Source organism: Mustela nivalis, assembly GCF_964662115.1.
Source record: "Mustela nivalis genome assembly, chromosome: X".
Classification (NCBI taxonomy): Eukaryota; Metazoa; Chordata; class Mammalia; order Carnivora; family Mustelidae; genus Mustela; species Mustela nivalis.
In genome coordinates, this window is record NC_139040.1 from 123,129,604 (window position 1) to 123,150,436 (window position 20,833).

The 20,833-nt window shown below is 41.1% G+C and overlaps 1 long non-coding RNA gene across 1 annotated transcript in view; it reads left to right on the forward strand.

Moving 5' to 3' along the window:
- LOC309856207 overlaps positions 1-20,833 on the forward strand; it is a 162,701-nt gene that overhangs the window by 81,255 nt on the left and 60,613 nt on the right. The window contains exon 2 of the long non-coding RNA XR_014307096.1: positions 13,116-13,256. This is a non-coding gene — a long non-coding RNA (uncharacterized lncRNA). The remainder of the gene's footprint in view (positions 1-13,115; positions 13,257-20,833) is intronic.

Here is a 20,833-nt window from a genome sequence, read left to right on the forward strand (position 1 = left end):
AGCATATTTCAAATACAGTTGAGTGCCTGTGTTGTGGGGTGCAGAGGAGACAGAGATGAATGGGACCCAGGCGCTCACAGCATTGGAGACAAGGAAAATAAGCCTATTTTCTGTTATCAATTACAATTACACTTAATGAGTACAAAAATAAATTAATTATCCCTAATACTAAATGAATTTTTTCAGATTTTAGTATCTGTGAGATCAATATACATTTTCAAAAATAATGTTAGAAGAGACATAAAATGCTGACTGCATTGTTACTGCCTGAATATTTGAATTTGGACAAGTATTAAAGGACTCTATTAATCCGATTGCCCCTTTCATTGAGATATTTGCTTTGAAACTAATTTAAAAAAGAGAGATTCAGGGAAATTTAATCTGCGTGTTTCTAAGCCATTTACACTCAACTCACCACGATGTTGTTCTATAAAAGTCATTTGTTGCCCAAGAAGCTCTCTGACCCTTGTTCATAAAGACTTTTATTAAAGCAAAAAAAAAAAAAAAAGAGAGAGAGAGAGAGAAAGAGATATTTGCTTTGAAAGTGCTACACATAGTTGAATTTTAACTTCTATTTGCATCTTTGTCTTATAAATAAACTTTTTCCTTTAGAGTAGTTTTGCATTTAAAGTAAAGTTGGAATATAATCCAGAGAGTTCCATATACCCGAGTTTCCCCCTTTTATTTGCCTCTTACATTGGTTTAATACATTCATCACAATTAATGGATCGATATTGATACATTTATTACTAACTAAAGTCCATATCAGATTTCCTTTGTTTTTCTCTAATGTCCTTTTTCTTTTCCAGAAATTCATCCAGGATACCACATTATATTTATTTGTCATGTTTCCTTAGACTCTTCTCTGCTGTGACTATTTCTCAGAATTTCCTTGCTCTTGATCTTGACAATATTGAGGAGAATTTGTCAGCTCTTTTGCTGTCCCTCAATTGGATTTTGTCTGATGTCTGTCTCATTTGTAGATGAGGGTTATGAGTTTTGAGGAGGAAGGTCACAGAGGTAAATAAAGTATCCTTCTAATCACATCATACATGCTATTGTGAACTTTAAAAATAAAACTGCTGATTATTTTACCAGCAAAAATGGGTTTATTTGGGAATAGCAGAGAATTGCCTTTCAAGAGAAGGAAGCTACAGCAAAACCATAAATAACTCCAATACACAAAGGTAGGTTGGGGCGGGCCGTTTCTGGTTCATACAAGTGTCTGCTGAAGAAAAATGAGAGTTGAGGGCAATGACAGTTTCTCATTAGCTGAGTTGCAGGAGAAGTCGGTTTCTGATAGGAGATACAGTGTACATCTTTCCCTTTTGGGGGCTAAAATGGATGATTCCTACCTGTTAAGATTCTTCTGTTACGTCTGTAATTGACAATTCTTCCTGTAATTGACACTGAGTGGTACATACCAACCTACCGTTCTAGTATTCTTTTATTTTTTAAGATTTTATTTATTTATTTGACAGAGACAGAGATCACAAGGAGGCAGAGAGGCAGGCAGAGAAAGAGGAAGGGAAGCAGGCTCCCTGCCAAGCAGAGCGCCCGATGCGGGACTTGATCCCAGGACACTGAGATCATGACCTGAGCCGAAGGCAGAGGCTTTAAGCCACTGAGCCATTCTGAGACCACCTTAGTGAGGTTTCCCTTTATTAAATTTCACAGTCTCAAAATGACTTAACGTAATGAGGTTAACCTTGATCAATTGATCAAGGTAGTATTCGTTCAGTGTCTCCACCATAAACTTACTCTTTTTTCTCCCTTGCCATATTGTACTTTTGGGAAGGAAGTCACTGTGCACAGACTACCCATCAGTGGAGGGTAACGCTCCACCTCACTGAGGGCGGAGCATCTACCTAAACTATTTGAGATGCTTCTGCATGGGAGATTTTTTGCTTTACCTCTGGTCTTCATTTATTTATTTATATCAATATGGACTCACAGATATTTATTCTATACCTTGAATTATAATCCTACACAACTTCATTTTGTCACTCAAACTCTTCCAGCTTTATCCATTGGGAACTTTTTCAGTCGAGCCTTGCACCCTTTGGCATACCCTCATCATCGTGGACGGTCTTTGCAGCACTTGATTTCTGCCACTACAAGATATTCCAGACTTGTCTTGTATATTTCCTGCCCCCAGCTCTAGAGTCAACTCTTTGTCCAAAGAGCCCTGGTTCTTTTTATTGGACTATGGTTTTTTTTGTAGAATGCCTAAGATTTGGGCAGTGGGGACCTTAATTGTCTTTCAAACTGGCTTTTTAAAATGTCCCACTCCTGTGTTGCACTAGGTAGAGATGTCATTGTACAAATATAAGATTTCCTGGTGAATACCAGGACATGCCACCAAAGGCATTGGAAATAAGAAATCTTTGAAAAGGCCACAGGATTCTAAAACCCAGGAGTGGTTGCTGTGGCTCATATACATGTGACAAAGAACAATCACCCGGGCACCAAACAGTTCTAGTCTAAAGCTTCTGGCTGACTTTCAAAGAAAGCCAAATCTCTTTAAGCAGATGCGTGGTTTGACTTAAAGAAAGAAAAAAAAAATAGATCCAGTGTCTAACCAAGTAAGAAATGCAGGCACAGTCTTGGTGTGCTTGGTCCACCAGACTGTCATGTCATCCTAAAGCTGGTGGAGAGGTTAAGCCCAGTAGCTGAGATTTTGAAAAGCAGCCCATCACCATGTGCTGAAAATGAGCCCCAGGAATTTTTAGCCTCTGCAGTGTGAATAAAGTTTAGATGCAACCTTGTGATAGTGAAGAGAAAATGGTATATAAATACATGAATGCACATTTTCTTGTTTTAGGTACATTAAATACAGTTTGTTTTATCCTTGTGGGTATCTGAGTGGCTCATTCAGTTAAGCGTCTGCCTTTGGCTCAGGTCATGATCTCAGGGTCCTGGGATCAAACCCCACATCAGGCTCTCTGCTCAGCATGGAGCCTGCTTCTCTCTCTCCCTCTGCCTGCTACTTCCCCACGCTGTTTGTGCTCTCTCTCTGTCGAATAAATAAATGAAAAGCTTTAAAAATAAAAAAAATACAGTTTGTTTTATCCTTAAAATGTCTATAATTAAATGATGGTTTTACAGTCAATAGAAATTTAGAATCAAAGAAATAATTCCCTCAGGCCATTCATCCTTGAACAGTGAAAAACTCCAGAACGCTCAAGGCCTTTTCGTGGCCTCACACTTGAGCCAATGAATAAAATTTAGTTTTTATTAGAGCAGTTTCATGAAGTCCTTGCGAAATCGCCGACGTCTCCCTCTCTCCACCTCCCTCTCGTGCTCTCCAGTCTGCAAAAATCTTTTTGAATGTCGGATATGCTTCTCGACATTACTCTAGTTTCTGGTTTTGTAAAAAGATGAAACGGTCCTTTTTCTTTCTATTCCCTGCAACTGTCTCAATGGTTGAGGGATATCTGAAACGTGGGATTTGAAAAACTGCTTTTTTTATATAGTTATTGATCTATTTAAGTATTTTACTTCCTTCTGGTAATTTTCTTAAAAACTATGTAGTCCTAGACATTTTTCCATTTTATCCAAACCTTAAAAAGTATTAGCTTGGAAATAGGTACAGTATTTGTATAATTCCTTTCTATTTCCTCTTGTATGTGATGCTCCTATTCCTAATTATGTTTGCTGAGTTTCATCTTTTTTTTCTTCATTAGACTAGTTATAGTTCATCTATTTTTTCTCATTTGTAAAGAAAACATGCCATTTTTTCAGTATTTTCATTTATTAATATCTTTGTATATTTATTAATGAATTTCTTCTGCTTTCCTTGGGTTTATATTTCTTACTATTTGCTTCCGGAATTGACCGCTAAATTCATTTATTTTATTTTTCTTGTCTACTAAATGACTTGTAGTCTGGAAGCCATATTGGCCATATCCTATATGACTAACCAACATTATCATTATTTTCAGATGTTCTGCACATTGATTTTACTGTTTAGTTGTTTTGGCATAGTAGTTTTAAATCCTTAAGTTCTTGAGGTTTTTGTTTCTAGTTTTGTTCTTTATTTTTAATTTAAGTTCACACCCATGTTCTTTAGAACTAGACCATCTCCGCATTTATAGGATTTCATCTACTAATGCAAAGGGCATGGTGTACTTGCCACCATGGACTTTTGGCTTAACAGATGAGAGAGAGAGAGAGAGAGAGAGAGACTGTGTGTGTGTGTGTGTGTGTGTGTGTGTGAATAAGGGTAGAAGAAACTATCATTTTTGTTTTTTATTTAAGTATAATTAATATACAGTGTTGTATTAGTTTCAGGCATACAATATAATGATTCAACAATTTTATACATTTCTCAGTGTTCATTGAGATAAAGGTACTCTTGATCTCAGTCTCCTGTTTCACCCCTCCCCTCACCCATCTCCTTTCTGGCAACCAGTTCATTCTCTGTATGTCAGAGTCTGGTTTTTTTGTGAGTATAAAATATGAGTAAAACCATATAGTATTTGTCTTTCTCTAACTGACTTATTTCACTAAGCATATCCTCTAGGTCCATCCATGTTGTTGCAAATGGCAAGATTTCATTCTTTTTTATGGCTGAGTAATAGTCTATGTATATACATGTATATATAAATACACACACACACACACACACACCATATCTTCTTTATCCATTCGCCTACTGAGGGACACTTGGGCTGCTTCTATGTATTTCTTGGCAATTGCAAATAATGTTTCAACAAACAGAGGTGCATATATCTTTTTGAATTAGTGTCCTCATATTCTTTAGGTAGCTACCCCATGTGGCATTTCTATTTTTAATATTTTGAGGAACCTCCATACTATTTTCCACGGCGGCTGCACCAGTTTGCATTCCCACCAGCAGTGCACGAGCATTCCTTTTTCTCCACATCCTCACCAAAACTTCTTATTTCTTATGTTTTTGGTTTTGCCACTCTGACAGGTAAAAAGTGATATCTCATTGTGGTTTTGATTTGCAGTCCCCTGATGATTATGGATGGAGCACAAGAAACTATATTTTACTACAAAACAAGAATACGTGTATACATATAATTATATACCACTCTTCTCAACATCATAAAGATCATGTGAAAGCTGATGGTGGTAAGACCCTAGGATTTTCCTAAAGACAAATAGAGCGAACAAACCATTTTCTCAACCAAAATGGAGCTAAATCTAACCTGAAGGCAACTAAGAAGCATACCATCAATCCATACCATCAAGATAGTTTTTTCTACCATGTTTGGATTGGGGTATGTATGGCTTCTTCTACTACAGTGTTTACTAAACATGTCTACCGGTTAAGAGTCGCCTGGGACTTTTTTAAACATTTCAAGGCCATACTCCTGACCCATTATATCTTAATCTCTGGGTGGGACACAGGTAAGACTCAGTATTTATGAAGTACCCCAGGGGATTCCAATGCAAACACGCAGTAGGACCCACCACCCCATGCACACAGTAGGTCACACAGCTCAGCCTTACTTGGGATTAATCCTCAGTGTTGCAAAGCACTAGTGCTTAAGCTTGAGCCGCATCAGAATCATTGGAAAGTCTGGTTAAAACCCAGACTTCCGGCGCCCACCCCAGAGAGTCTGATTCAGTAAGTTTAAGGCGAAGACTGAGACCTGATATTTCAAACATGTTTCCTGGTGATCTCGATGCTGCTAGTTTCAGACTACACTTTGAGAACCATTTTGTAGATGATTGGGCCTTAGTTTCAGAAAGGACAAAATATTTGAAATTTGGCTACAGCATGATTTCTTTCAAGAAGTCACCACGACTGGACTTTTTTTAAAAAAGCATATTGAATACATTTTTCAAGACCATGTAAACTTACATTTCATAAACCTGCTATGTGCTCTCATTTAACAGAAGTTTTTATGAAGTATTTATTAACAAGCACTTCATAGGTGGCTGAGCTAATTGCCATATTAACAATTCAAGTGTGATGCCGTTGCTTCAATCTAAGAACTTCATTTAGCATTTTAGCATTAATTTCTAATCAGCTGCTAATGTTTTCTTACGTTTTTATGAGCTCATCTGTGTGTAGATTAATTCTTAATCTGCACTGATTTCTGTAGTAATAGGACTCAGTGTTTCTTTTCTTTCCAAGGAGAGCTGATATTAATTAGAATAAAGGAAAATCTTTCTATGGTGACTGAGCATCTGTGCATGAACATGGGTGTGTCAGCAGGTGTGAGAGCTAACTAAGACAATGGGGTCTAGTCATTAAAGACAACAGTCCAGTTGCAGACTGAAGGTTTCAAATCCTTCTGCTATATAGGTCACAAAAATTTGCATGAAGTAGTCCTGCCTGTTGGTAGCTTAGACCCAAAGACAGGGGGCAACAAGCTGTGGCCGTGGGCCAAATCCAGCCCATGTCTCTTTTATAAATATGGTTTTATTGGAAAACAGCCATGCCCATTTTTTGTATGGTATCTAGGGCTGCTCTTGGGCTATAGCAGCAGACTTGAGTCAGCCTACAAAACCTAACATAATTACTTCCTGGCCTTTATTTAAAAAAAAAAAAATGCCAGCCCCATTAATCGACTTTCTCTTGGTAGGACTGATCGGTCATCCACATAATCATCCAGCCATTGTATCTTCCTACCTATATTCTTCCTCACAGTTCTCAAGACTACCAAGGAAACTTTGTCAAACATTTTACTAAAGTCCTAGTCTTACAAACTTGTCAAAAAGCTAAATGGTGTTACTTTGGCATGACTTACAAATACTGAACCTCCCAGTGGCTGGGAATGGTGGCTCACTTAGAGTTTGTCCTGTCACTTTAAGAACCTAAGTCTTATCTTACTGAATCAGAGCCACGGACACACTTCTGAGGAATACTTTTTGCATTATTTATTCCTTATCTTCTCTTTTGTGATAAATGGTAGCTAATTTCAGGGGCAGTTTTTGAAAGGTCAAGAAAATGTGTTACAATGGCAATGATGGGAACCAGAGGAGTGGGTCCATATTGACACAGGATGATATTGACCTTGATGGGTTTAAAGATGTGAAATAGAGAACAGCCCATGTCATCACAACTTGCTATTAAAAATGAATCATATAGAGATGGGGGATTAGCATTTCCTGTCGGATCAGATACTTAAAACAATGATAGTTGGCAAGAGAACAAAATTCTGTGGGTGGGAAAGCAAAAGAAATGTGACTAGAATTGGTCAGTTCCCATTCCCTCAAGATATAAGAATCTCTACATGCGGGCAGGGCGGCAGGGGGCGGGGGAAAAGTGTGGGTAAAGAAGCAGCTTCAGCAAGAAGAAAGTAACTCAAAAAGCGAAAGAGGCAATTAAGAAAAGGCAATAACAACTTGGAAATGAATGTGATAAGATGGCAAAAAGGAAGCCAGCTGAGAGAAGGAAGTTGGAGTCGTCTTGTGCCTCGCTGCTCTTGATACTGCCCTGTGAACACCAGATTTAGCTCTGTTGCAAGACATAGATGGTTTGCAGAAGACACGAGACTAGTGATGAGAATTACTGAGCCCTGAGAAAAAGTAATTTATAGATAAAGCAGTGCAATGTTTCTTGCCAGACAGGCGATGAGTAGAGACCAGTGCAGTTAAAAAGGGAGGGGCGGGATGGCTTGAAAGACATCCTTCTGTCTCATGACAAAAACAAGGCTGGGGCGCCTGGGTGGCTCAGTGGGTTAAGCCTCTGCCTTTGGCTCAGGTCAGGATCTCAGAGTCCTGGGATCGAGCCCCGCATTGGGCTCTCTGCTCTGGCAGGGAGCCTGCTTCCCCCTCTTTCTCTGCCTGCCTCTCTGCCTACTTGTGATTTCTGTCTGTCAAATAAATAAATAAAATGTTTAAAAAAAAAAAAAAAGGTAGATTCATGCTCATTATTCTTATGTATATATAGTGTTTTGGGGCCACTCTGCATGAGCAGAATCACACAGTAAAGTTCCAATCCTGCTCCCTTGCTTTTACTGAAGAAGAAAAAAGAAAGGAAAATAAAGGGAGGAAGGTGAGTTGGTGCCAATATTTGCTAATACGTTATTCTCAATCAGACGCCCAAGTGGCAAGGAAGCACATGTGAATACTGATTGATTTTATTGTGCATTTTACATTTAAATTTACTTATTGAGCTCTTACCTGACTGATTTTTATTGTGTATTTTAAATTTAAATTTACCTATAATAGCCCCTGCTGTTTTAAGAGGTGACCAAATAAGATGCAGTCTCTGTCTTCAAGAACTTATGTTCTAATCAGATCAATAGTCAGGTATTTAATGCACGTGTTATCATGATGGGGTCCAAAGGAGAGACATCTAAAGCAATCTAAGAAAGCTTCCTAGGAGTGACATCTAAATTGAGACTAGAGAGATAATTATGAGTTATTAAAGAGAAGGGCTGAGGTACAGGTGTTCTCTGCAGAAGGAATGTAAAAGATCCGCTAGACTGATGGCAAAAATAGCCCAGATTCTCCACCCAGTTATGCATTCAGCCCTCTGTGTTGTAGGTTTGCAACTCCTCCAAGTGATGGAATCTATTTCCGACCTGTTGAATATGGAATGATCTCTGGACTTCCTTTGGCTAATAGAACGCAACAGAATTGACTGTATGTCAGTTTCATGCCTAGGCATCAGGAGGCCTCTCATGCTTGTTCTCTTCCTGCCTGCCTGCCTGTCTTCCTTTCTTCCTTCCTTCCTCCCTCTCTCCCTTCCTCCTAACCTCCTTGCATTTCTTTTCTTCCTTTTCTTTTCTTTTTTCTTTTCTTTCTTCCTTTTCTTCTTTCTTTCTTTCGTTCTTCTTTCCTTTCCTTTCTTTTCCTTCCCTCTCTTCCTTCCTTCCTCTCCCCTTCCTTCCTTCCTCTTTCTTTCTTTCTTTCCTTCTTTCAACTCTGTTACTACCATGAGAATAAACCAGGACATTCCTACTGGAGGATGAGATACCATGTGGAAGAGAGACACATGAGGCCTTGCTAGATCATTCTAGACCAGCTACCTACCCGCAACTGGCCTGCTCAATGAGCAAAGACAAATGAGCTAGTCCAATGGAGATAGATAAATCTGGCCCAAATCAGAGGGATTACTCAGCTGACCTATAGGCCATGGTAAGGAATAAATGAATATTGTTATAAAACACTAAGCTTTGAAATAATTTGTTAACCAGAAGTAACCTGGTATTACAGAAAATCTGTAAGGTGTAAGAGAGTAGGACCCATTCAATAAACTAGAAGTGATCAAGCATAGATGGAAAATGAAGTAAGAAGAGAGAGGAATGAAAGGTGAGGATAGAGAGCCAAGAAAGAACTGGATGCTTCAGAGTTTTATAAGCCTTTCTGAGCGATGGGGAACTATCTAGGGGTTTAAAGCAGAGGTATGATCAGATTTTCATTTTAGATGTTATGGTGGATAAAGGTTAATAACTAGGAGGAATACAAACTAGAAGGGGGGAGGCCAGTAAAGTGCCATTTGTAGTGATCTAGACTAGAGTTGATAATATTCTGAATTAGAATGGAGACCAAAAGCCTGGGTAGAAATGAACAGATTGGAAGCATAACTGATAGATAAAATGAGTAGGACTTAGTGCTTCATCCAAAGTGAAAGATGAGGAAGACCAATGTCCAGACCTGATGCCTGCTGTTCAGTTTGGGCAGATGAAAGGTTGGGGGGAAGCATTCTCTGAGACACACACTCAGGGAGAGTAAGGTTTGGATGGGCATGGGGGAAATAAAAGCATAGTTTGGGATTTGTTAAGTTTGTGATGCCAGTGGGATTCCCAGAGATACCCAGTAAACAGTTTGTTATACAGATCTGAATCTCAGGAAAGCAATTGGGTTGGAAACAGTTTGGGGGATTGTTAACCTGTAGTCAATACTTAAAACCACTTAAACATTTACTGAGCACCTAAAATATGTGTCATGTGCTGTACTATATGCCAAGAACATGAGGTTAGCACTATGGACTAGGCAACATAATCTAGTGAAGAAGATTCAACCTTGGTCCAATAATCACACAAATATAAATATACTGTCTTAAGTACTGTGAAAGACACAGTAAACCATAAAAGTATATACCAAGGAAACTTGATGTAGTCCGAAGAATCACGGAATAGTTCCCTGGGGAAAAAAAAAGAAAAAAGGATGCTTAAGCTCAGCTTAAAATGAAGAGAGGAGTTTCCAAGGTGTTTAGGGAGAGATAGAGTAGAAAAAGAGAATGTTCCAAAAAGGGGGACAGAAGCAGTGAGTCCAGTTTTAAGGCCTCTAGAGTCAGTGTGGTAGGATCACAGGGAAAGAAGGAAAACTGGTACAAGATATACAGAAATTAGGTATGGTAGATATGGATAGAAATAAATTTGGAAAATATTTGAGGGATGCCTGGGTGGCTCACTTGGTTAAGTTTCTGCCTTCAGCTCAGGTCATAATCTCAAGGTCCTGGGATGGAGTCCCACATCAGGCTCCTTGCTCAGCAGGGGAGTCTGCTTCTCCCTCTGCCTGCTGCTCCCCGTGCTTGTGTGCTCTCTCTTTATCCTCTCTCTGAAAAATAAATAAGTCAAATATTTATTTTTTTTTAAAAAGGGGGAAAAATAAAATATTTGAGAGGCAAAACTGCCAGGACAACAAGTTGAATTACAGGGAGAGAGAGGTGGAGGAGAAATTATTGAGAATAATTTGGTGGGAATTGTTTATGTATCCAAATAGGTGATGATGCCATTCAATAAAACAGGAAACACTGGAGAGCTAGATCAAGACTTAGAGAGGGGCACCTGGGTGGCTCAGTCAGTTAAGTATCCTGCCTTCTGCTTGGCTCATGACTTCAGGGTCCTGGGGTTGAGCCCCACTTCCAGCTCCATGCTCAGTGGGGAGTCTGTTTCTCTCTCACTCTCTGTCCCTCCCCACCACTTGTCCTCACTCTTACTCCCTCAAATAAATAAATAAACTCTTTTTAAAAAAGATTTAGAGAGGAAAAAAAGACACTGGTTTTGCAAGTATTGAATTGGAGAAGCCTTTAAAATATCCATTGTAGCAAGGTGGAAGAGAACATTGGATATGCAGGTTTGGATCTCAGAAGGAAGATCTGACCTGACATTTTATACACTGTGGATCATCAGGATATAAATAGTAACTGAAGTCAGAGGCAGGGAAAATTTGAGGGGAAAAAAATTCCTAGGACCAAACCTTGAAAAACTCGGTATTTAAAAGACAGACATTTTGAGATGAGCCAAACAGAGTAGTCTAGATGGGGTACTCAAAGAGGTAGGAGGGAAAGTGTGGTGTCAGAACCCAAGCCAATAAATAAAACTGTTTATTTAATAAGCACGCATCTGTAGGCTTGAGGCCACTGAGAGGTCAGGGAAAAGATGACTAAAAATATCCACTGGGTTTAGCAATATGAAAGTTACCAACAACCTTCTCAAGAGCCATCATGGGGAAGTGATGACAGAAGAAGCCAGTATGTTGGAATGAGCTGAGTAAAAGTGGGAGGTGAGGAAATGAAGGGGTTTTTTTTAGATAATTATCAAGAATTGTGGCGAAGAAGGGAGAGCAAAGTAGGTGGATGGCAGAGTAGGGCTTTATAGACAGATTCTTGTTGTTGACGCTGTTGCTCGTTTTTTGGTTGGTTGGTTGATTGATTGGTTGGTTGGTTGATTGATTGGTTGGTTGGTTTCAGCGAGAGATATTTGGGCTTGGGGCTGAGAATAATCTGGCAGAAAATGACACATGGGAGAAAAAAGGGAAAATCCAAAGCCAATGAGATCACTTAAGAAAAATATATAAAAGGAAAAGAGAAGATGGTCTAGGAAGAACACATGTAAGAAATATTGTCATATAAGGGAATACAGAGGACAAATGTACTAAGATCTGGACAATGAAAAGAGATAGAACAGAAGATAGTTCTAAGGAAGCCAAGGAAAGGGAATGTTTCAAGAAGGAAAGGGAGCTGGACCCAGGGAGTCAGGTGTGCCGAGAGGTCAAAGAAGATAAACCCTGAGAAATGTCCATTGGTTTGAATGAATGGTCATGATGGCCTACAATAGAATGGTCCCCTGGAGCAGTGGGATGGAATCAGATTACAGGGAATTAAAGCGTGAGCGGACAGTCATTTCACAGAGAATGTTCATGAAGAGGAGAGGGAGCCTAGAGGGAGTCACAACATCAAATAGAGCTGTGTGGTTTCGTTTTTGTATTTGTAAGTAAATTGGAAGAGAGTTAAAGATAATTAAAGACTGATGAGAAGGAAGAAACTGAACACACAAAGAGATGGGATAAGAGAATAAAGTCTCGACAATGGAGGGGAGAGAGAGAGAGAGAGCAAGCCGAAGGAGTAGAGTAGGGAGAGGGGAGACCTTGCTCTCTTGCGTGGCAAGAGAAAACAGGAAGAAATGCTGATGAAAGCAGGGATGTTTGTATTAATGATGTCATGACATGGAGGGAGTTAAAATTTTCTTTGTTAAGTAAAAAATAAGATTGCCTCCTGAGAAAGAATCAGGGATACATAGACAGCTTCAACTATCTTTGCAATATTTTATCTCCTATGTGGGTGACGGATATACAGGTAAACTTTGTTCTCGTTACCTTTCCATATGGCTGAAATATTTTATTTAAAAAGAGAATAATGTGCAGGGTGCCTGGCTGGCTCAGTAGGTAGATCATGTGACTCTTGATCTCAGGGTTGTAAGTTCAAGCCTCATGTTGGGTGAAGAGATTACTTAAGAATATAAAAAATATATTTTTTTAGAAAAGAATAATGGGCAACTAATGAATCATTGAACACTACATCAAAACTGATGGTGTACTATATGTTGGCTAACTCAATATAATAATAATAAAAAAAGAATAATGGGAAATACGGAAGAGTCAGAGATTTGGGAAACACTAAGTTTTGAAATAACTGATATAAGAGAAAGAGCTGGCAGGGGTGACATGGGATGCTAACCCTAGTTGATTTTAGTGACCATGGATTCCCAGTGGATGGCCAGCTGTTCACCAGCCCACTTCTCTTTTCTCTAAGATAGCTAGCTGGGCTACATTTTGCAGCCTCTGACATGGCCAAATGATTGAGTCTGGACCAAAAGAATGTGAGACAAAGCGATAGAAGCCCCCGTCCTGACCCTCCACAATCCTCATGTATATGGCCTTTCCTTTTCTTTCTCTATTAGCTGGCTGAAGAGAGAGGACTCCAAGGACAGAGAGGAAGACAGAGCCACAACAAGGCAGGAGCCTGGGTTCCTGAGTGAGCAGCTGCACAGCAGGCTCCCAGGGAAGCCACTGGAGTGAGAAGACATGTGATGCTCTCTGATGTAAGTGACTCCTTCATTTTGACTCCATCAACCTGATAAAATTTGGGGAGGGTTTGTCACAGCAGTTACTCAGGCCTTGGACTCATCTTCACACATGTGAAGGGATTTTTTTTTCTTTTAATAGTGCCATGTGTGGCCATGTGCAGATGATGAGAACTATTACATTACATTCTCTGGATTAGATAATTGAATGAGGTGGCCCAGAGGGCAAAGGAATGAAAGGAGTAATGAATAGATGATTGGATTTGTGAACAATTATATTCATTGAATAATGAGTCCATAACTAATGAGGGTTCCCATTTGGAGCCAGAGGACTTGAGATATCAGAAGCATGACTGGTATTTCACAAACACAGAACAGACTCCTGTCCTGGGGCAGGCACTAGGGAAAGCCTCCCCACCCGTCAAAGCTGGATTGACAAAAGAGAATATTGGACTCCTCCCTGAGGAGTCCAGACCTGCCCAACCAGAAAATCTTGCTGCAGAGATTCTGGAAGAAAAAGTTCCATCCCCCAGCTGTGTCTAGGGTCCTCTGTGGGAGGGCCACCCCTCTGCCTGCAGAGCGTCGGGTCCAAGGTCAGGACAGTGAGCAGGTGACGTTGCTGGTGGACTCGCCACAATGGATTGTTCTCGGTTATTGGTTACCGCAAATACTCCAAGTGAGGGTGATGGGGCAGATGACATGGAGAACCTGATCTATAGAGGCAGAAAGCCTGTAGGATCTGTAAGTGTATGGGCCCTCCTCTACCATAACTTGCCCACTCCAGGGAAATCATCTTTGTAGGCCATGAGATGCTTACTGTCAGGCCCTTAACTCCGTGATACCAACAGACCAGTGAAGCTGATGAGCTTCCCCTACTTCTGGTGAGACTTCGTCAGTGTGCTCACCGTCAGAGCCCAGGAAGAAGCCCCCAGATGTTAGTGGAAACGATACGATCAGCTGAGACCTGCCCAGCTCCCTGCCCCAGCCGCCTTCCTTTTTCACTTGCCTTATTCCTGCCAAATGGGTCTTCCTTTGAGCCTCAGAACCCATCTAGCGCAGGAGAGTTAATATGAAGACAGAGGCAGGGGTTGGAGAAGACTGGGAGCTTTATAAATGCCGGAAGTAGCCCCGGCCTTGTAGCTCGACAGACTTGGGTTCGACCACTTACTAGTCGTACGGTCTTGGGCAGGTCACATGGTTAATCTGAAATGAGGATAAAATTGCCTGCCACCCAGGGTCATTTCAGATGTTGTCAGTGGCTTGTGTAAAAATCTCTGGAACATAGCAGATCTTCAGAAATGGTGATTTGTTTGTTTGATTTTGCGGGGGGGGGCGGTCCTTTGCATTAGTTTCAGGCAGCATGCTTAAACTTTCCCAAAGGGAAAGAGGGAGGAGAGTGTGTTACAGTTGAAGGTTGTCCTAAAGGAGTGCCCATCTGTGCTAGCCTAGCTTCACCCATTCTCTGTCTTACCTAGTGCCTTTGCACATGACTTCTTCCCTTCACCTTCCCAAAGAATGGCGCAAAGCTCATTCTCTCTCTTCCTTCGGGTCTTGGCTTCAGAGTGCTCTCCTCCTAGAGACCTTTTGTCTCCATGCTATCTCTCTCCTCTAACATTCCCCCACTGTCACTCTCTACCCCCTTACCCTGCCTTCATTTGCCTTTATGAAAATTGTCATGATTTGAAAATTATGTACCTATTTCTTCACTTGTTGAATACTCTCCCACTAGAATAGGCAATCCACCAGCCAGGGCAGAGACCTCCTGTGTCTCCACGGTGCTCCCAGTGCCTGGCACATAGTACATGCACAACAAATATTTTTAAGTGAGTGGACCAAAGGTTTTAAATATACTAAATTAAATATAGCATTTTTCATCCATTCAAAAGCATCTGTTAAAATCATCATAAAAGCATCTATTATCCACATAACTTTCTCAAAGTAAAGGACTTATATAAAAGTGATATATAATTTCTCTCACACTAGACCATAATCAAACCTTCCATTCGCAATAGAATCTTTCAATAGTCTGTAAAAGGGATCCCTGGCTGGGTCAGATTTCAAAGTTGGATAGACCAGACACACACACACACACACACAGGCACACACACATTTATTTGCTTGCTTCTGCATATCTACTTGGACACTGGGGATTGGGGACGAAGTACACTTCAGCCTGACTGTAACTTGAGGTCAGATATGTATAAATAAGTTCGACACACTGGTGCGGCCTCAAAGGCTGGATTGCGGTGAGGGCTGACAAGTGCCCTAGGAGGAAATTGATGATGATGGAGATAAACTTGGAACAACCAGCTGAACTTGGAAGTGTGGCGCGAGGATGGCAGGGGATAGTCATTTTAGCTTTTCCGGAAACTCCTCATCCTCCTGAGATGATGACCCCAGGAAGGCAGAGAAGCCATGAGTGTGAATGGGACCCATGGGTTCCCTAAACCCTGTGACACTTTCGTTCTCAAGCAGCCCTGCTTTGGGACAGCCCCAAACCGAGTCTCCTTTTCACTTGGAAGGGGGCCGTTTGAGTGCTGACATCAAACGATCCAAGGAATGAGTCTCAGAAGCAGCAGCTGCACCTCTGTCCCCTGGGAGCAGTGGTGACGCAGGTCTGCGTCAGCGTTGTGGGGGGGGGGCGCTCCTCAGAGACAGCACGTGTTCAGCTCAGCTACACCGAGGCGCAGAGGACGCTCTTGCCAGAGTACTGACACCACTGCACAGCCTCTAGCAGATTCGGACCCGCACCCTCAGAGCCCCCATTTGGCCAGCAGCCACATCAAGCGAGGCCAGAGTCTGAGAAATAGACACCTGCAAGGCAGCCCCCAGGATCCCCAGAACACCCCGGTAGGAGACATTCGCAAGGCGCAGGCACTTCCATATAAGCAGATGGAAACCGGAAGCCCTGGGGGAATTCTGTATTAATATTCATAGATCCGTATTCGTTGTTAATATTAATCAAACTATCTTTGTCCCCACAAGCTGGGAGAGATGAAAACATTCAAGCGCAGTGATGGCCACAAACAAGGCTAAGCCCTTTTGATTGCTGCATCCTCAGAACGGAGCCCAGGGTTTCCCAGTTTTCCGGACCCACCAATGAGCCAGTGATCCATTCGGAGGAGTCTCGTTACATATATCCCCTTGCTGGCTTAAGAAAAACAACTCCAGCACATCCTAATAAGAGTCTGGATAAGAAAGTCAGCTTCGACATGTGAGTCAAATATAGACATTTAATTCCCTGTTAGGTGCAGTTTGGTTTTATTAAATTGAAAACGATTTGAAGGGAAATTCAACAAGATTGGAATCTTACTTAAATTAATGAACAGTGCTGATTACTCATTGCCAGATAGATGGCTCTCAGATGATGAGCTGCTTACAAGACCAGACCCATTTAAAAATAAGGATGTGTTTCAGCAAAATCGGGAAAAGTGTAAGAGCGATTGTTAGAATATAATAAATATATTGTTATAAGATTTATTTTATTAAGCACATGTATCTGTAGGAAAGAAACCCCGCTGCAGCTCTAATACAAAAACATAGCAAAGTAAACTGAAGTTCTAAGTCAGGAGCAGACAAAGATTCTCTGTAAGGGACAGTCTTTCAGCCGCCATCATCCTTACGGTCTCTGGCTCAGATACTCCGCTCTACCAGCGCCGCGCAAAAATAGCCCTGGACCACGCAAAAACAGATGAGTGTGGCTTGTTCCAACGAGACTTTACTAATGGACGCCAAAACGTGAGTTTCATATAATTTCCACGTGTTACAAAATATTACCCTTCTTTGGTTTTTTTTTTTTTTTTTAAGATTTTATTTATTTATTTGACAGAGAGAGATGACAAGCAGGCAGAGAGGCAGGCAGAGAGAGAGAGGAGGAAGCAGGCTCCCTGCTGAGCAGAGAGCCTGATGCGGGGCTCAATCCCAGGACCCTGAGATCATGACCTGAGCCGAGGCAGCGGCCTAACCCACTGAGCCACCCAGGCGCCCCCCTTCTTTGGTTTTTTTAACCGCTTACAAATATAAAGCCATTCTTGGCTTGTGGCGCATACTGATGGCAAACCAAATTCGGCCCCTAGGCTATAGCTTGCCCCCCACCCCCTGTTCTAAGCGAAGGGCTTCGACAGACGTGTTGCAGGTAACCTCAGATTTCGATTTTGCAGGTACTTCCTGTAGGTGGCGCTCTATTTTCACTAGTCTCCCTGCTTTCTATTTCGGGTCATTTGGAAGTCTGGTTTGCAAAATGATCCCCTTCGAACCTCTCTCCCATCTATCTTACACCTTCTGCCCCAAAGCTCTTGGGTTTCCTTTACTTACAAGCTCTTAACACCTTCCTATAACCTCGTTACTTCCCAGATGTCTTTATTAGCTAGTCTATATTGTGCATTAAGGTATAATCAGTGGTGTTGGCTGAGAGCCATTCTGAGAGTGAAAGAAATTACTCTTGGCTTTGGAAGAGCCAGTCCTTTCACAGTGAGCAGTCTTTCCTGATAAGAAGACCATTTCTCTTCTCTATTGCCCCTCCCTCCCCACTTTGGTCATTTGGTGTGCAGGCTAGCATGGATTCCTAGAGCAACGGGGCATCTTAAAATTGCATTATGGAGCAGAGAAAAAGACTTTCGTGGGCATTTTCTCAGAGAAACGTAAATGTGATTTCTTTGAAAGGAATTGCTACCGCTGAAAATACTCCAGTGGTCTTGCCTTGCAAGGGGAGGGTGTGTGTGTGTGTGTGTGTGTGTGTGTGAGAGAGAGAGAGAGAGAGAGAAACTTTGGAAAGTGATGGCTACATTTCTGTCCTTGATGGTGATGATGGCTTTCTGGGTGTGTACTTATCCCCAGACTCATCGAGTTGCGTACATTAAATACACCTCTTCACGTGTCAATTGTACCTCAGTTAGGGGGTTTTAAAACCATAAGTAAGCAGTTGAATCGTGCACATGAAACACTTGGCAGAGGCTCAGACATCAGTGTCTACTACCATTATTAGGTATTATTTTTGTATTTTCTACCTGAAAAAATAACTTTGATGCTTTGTAAGAAACTTAATAGAAGGGATCTCATGGCCCAAAATTGTGATGTTGAATTTGTTCAAAGGAGTTTATCTCAAGTGGAATAAAATATCTGTGGAGGGTTGATTAGGAGCTCCTACCCCTTCGGGGACTTACAGGTGAATATACCCATGACAGTGACACTACTGTCTTTAGTTTCTCTGACGAACCTTGTATATAAAACTATTACTTGCTTGAATGCAAAAGCTTACTATTTACATCAACAGACATGCAGGAGGAAAAATGATAATGAAACCAGCTGCTTGGCTTTTTTTTTTTAAGGCTTTATAATAATTTTCTCTCTTTTTATTTTATAGAATTTTTAAGTTACATAATCAAAATCTCTTCTAGAGAAAATTGCCCAAGATGAGAATCTTGCCATTTACAGAGAAAAGATGATTCCTGTAGATGTTGTACAAGTAATTGCCATAAAGTTTAATGAAAATCTGCTCCAATATGGTGAAAATCAAAAGAACAAGAAATATCTACCATGCTAGCAGTAGCAGTGAGAGGAAGAAAAACCTACCATGTTTTATAAATAAATGTGAGAATTTCAAATAATGGGCATAAGAAAAGGGAGAAAATAATTACAACTCCGTGCCTTGGAGAACATTATTTAATTAAGCAAAATGATACCAAACCTCCATTCAGGACACAGTCTCACGTTCTTAGCAATTTACACTCCGAGAGAAGGAAAGAGCCAAAGTAATAACTAGACTGAGATAAATTAGTGTTTTCATTTCTGGTGAGCTTCCCCACGCACATTAGTGTCAGCATCGGTAGATTTGGTTCTCTTTTAAAATGGATAGACTGAGCAGAGAAAAGCATTTTATTCTCATCTCACATTCAACAGGCTAATTGCATTACATGAGCAGAAACAAATAACCTTCCTCCGAAGCCTTTCAGATCTTCCCAAACAAAAGCTTCCTTCCATGATGCACACAGCAGACACATTCAAAGCGACGTCTCCCCAAAGCTAGGTCTTTTTCCACCGTACTGGGACAGATTAAAGGAGCAAGTTCTTTGGCAGCCAATGAGCTAGGCTCCCAGGCTTTGCCACTTGGTCACTGTGTGATCTTTGGCCACTGCTTTAAACTTCTCAGTCTCCTATTCCTCATCTGTGAAAAGACAGTAAATGATACCTCATCCTACAGTGGCAACATCCCAAGTGGCTTGGGAAGTCCCCCCTGAGGATTTCCATGATTTCCATTAACCAACGCTCCCCCAAAGCCACCACAGATAAAGACAGACTAAAAACAATTGTGATTACCCTGAAAACAAAGCTTCCGGCTAGATGCTTGAAGTATTCTCAGTTCTTTCATCCAGCCCACAGAGAACTAGATCACTGCTTCTAAGACCCTCCCATGTAGCAAGATGTGGTTACAGACGTTGTAAGTTACAAGTTGTTAAGTTACAGCCCATTCAAGACCCCTAAGCGTAAATTTCTTAGACCCATACCCGTGGTACTTCTTGGAGCCAACTGACTGTCAAAATTAGGGCCTGGAAAACTGCCAGCAGCACTTCTTCCTTCTGCCCCCTCTACCTGTGTATCTCTAAATTTGATGTTTTAAAATCAAAAAAGGATGCCAAGATGCAAACTTGCAAGAAATACATGAAAAACATTTTCCTCAGATTAGACCGTTTCATTCAATTCCAGATACGATTTCAGATACAATTCTCGGCCACACGTTTTAAGTAGCTAATCTGAAAGTCTTCTACATCAAGTGATAACCCTGTGTCCCGGAGACTTGCAGGATGCTCTCAATGAGGCAAGTGCGCTTCTTGGTTTCCCATTGCCCTCTTTAAATTCCCCCAGGTGGGGTTCTCTCTTTGCTTGCCCCAGGATTCAAACAGCGAAATGCAATTACTTTCCTATTTATCCGTCGGTAATACAAAGTCTGTGGTCACTTTGAATCTCAGAACACAGTCTGCAATCAGTGTTCAATCCCATATAATAATGAACCCTTCAATCTTCATTTAAAGGTTCTTGTTCCCTCCTGGGTCTGATCCATTGTGTAAGAAAATAAAAGTACCTTGCGGATTTATTTAAAATTTGCCCACTACAGACATAATAGCACTGAAAGAATATTCTGGCTTAGAACCCTTCCTCTTCATGTTAGGAGTAGAGTAGCAACACCCTTTATTGTTAATTTACTGGAATGTTTATATTTGGGGAATGGATTTGTTAAACTTGATGTCTTGGAGAGTATGCTCACTGTTCCCTGGGTTCACTAGGGGATGGGGACTGGGGCAGGGAAGGAAGTAGGGAGCAAAGAGTTCTGTGAGTCTTTAAAGTTCTTTAAAGTTCTGTATGTGCATTTTAGTTAATGTTGCTGTGTATCAAAGGATAAACAAGTCCTAATACCCGAAGTATATTAAAAGTCGAGGTAGTCAAATACTCCCTTTATGAACGCTCTTCTGTTAGTTTTTAGGATGGACTGTTCTGGGAGTGTCTGTCAGTCACCTCTTAGAGCCAGATGTAGTCCTATGCTTGGCCGTTAAAATGGTGGAGGGAGCAGAGGAGGGGTGAAGAGAAGGTCTTTTTGCTAG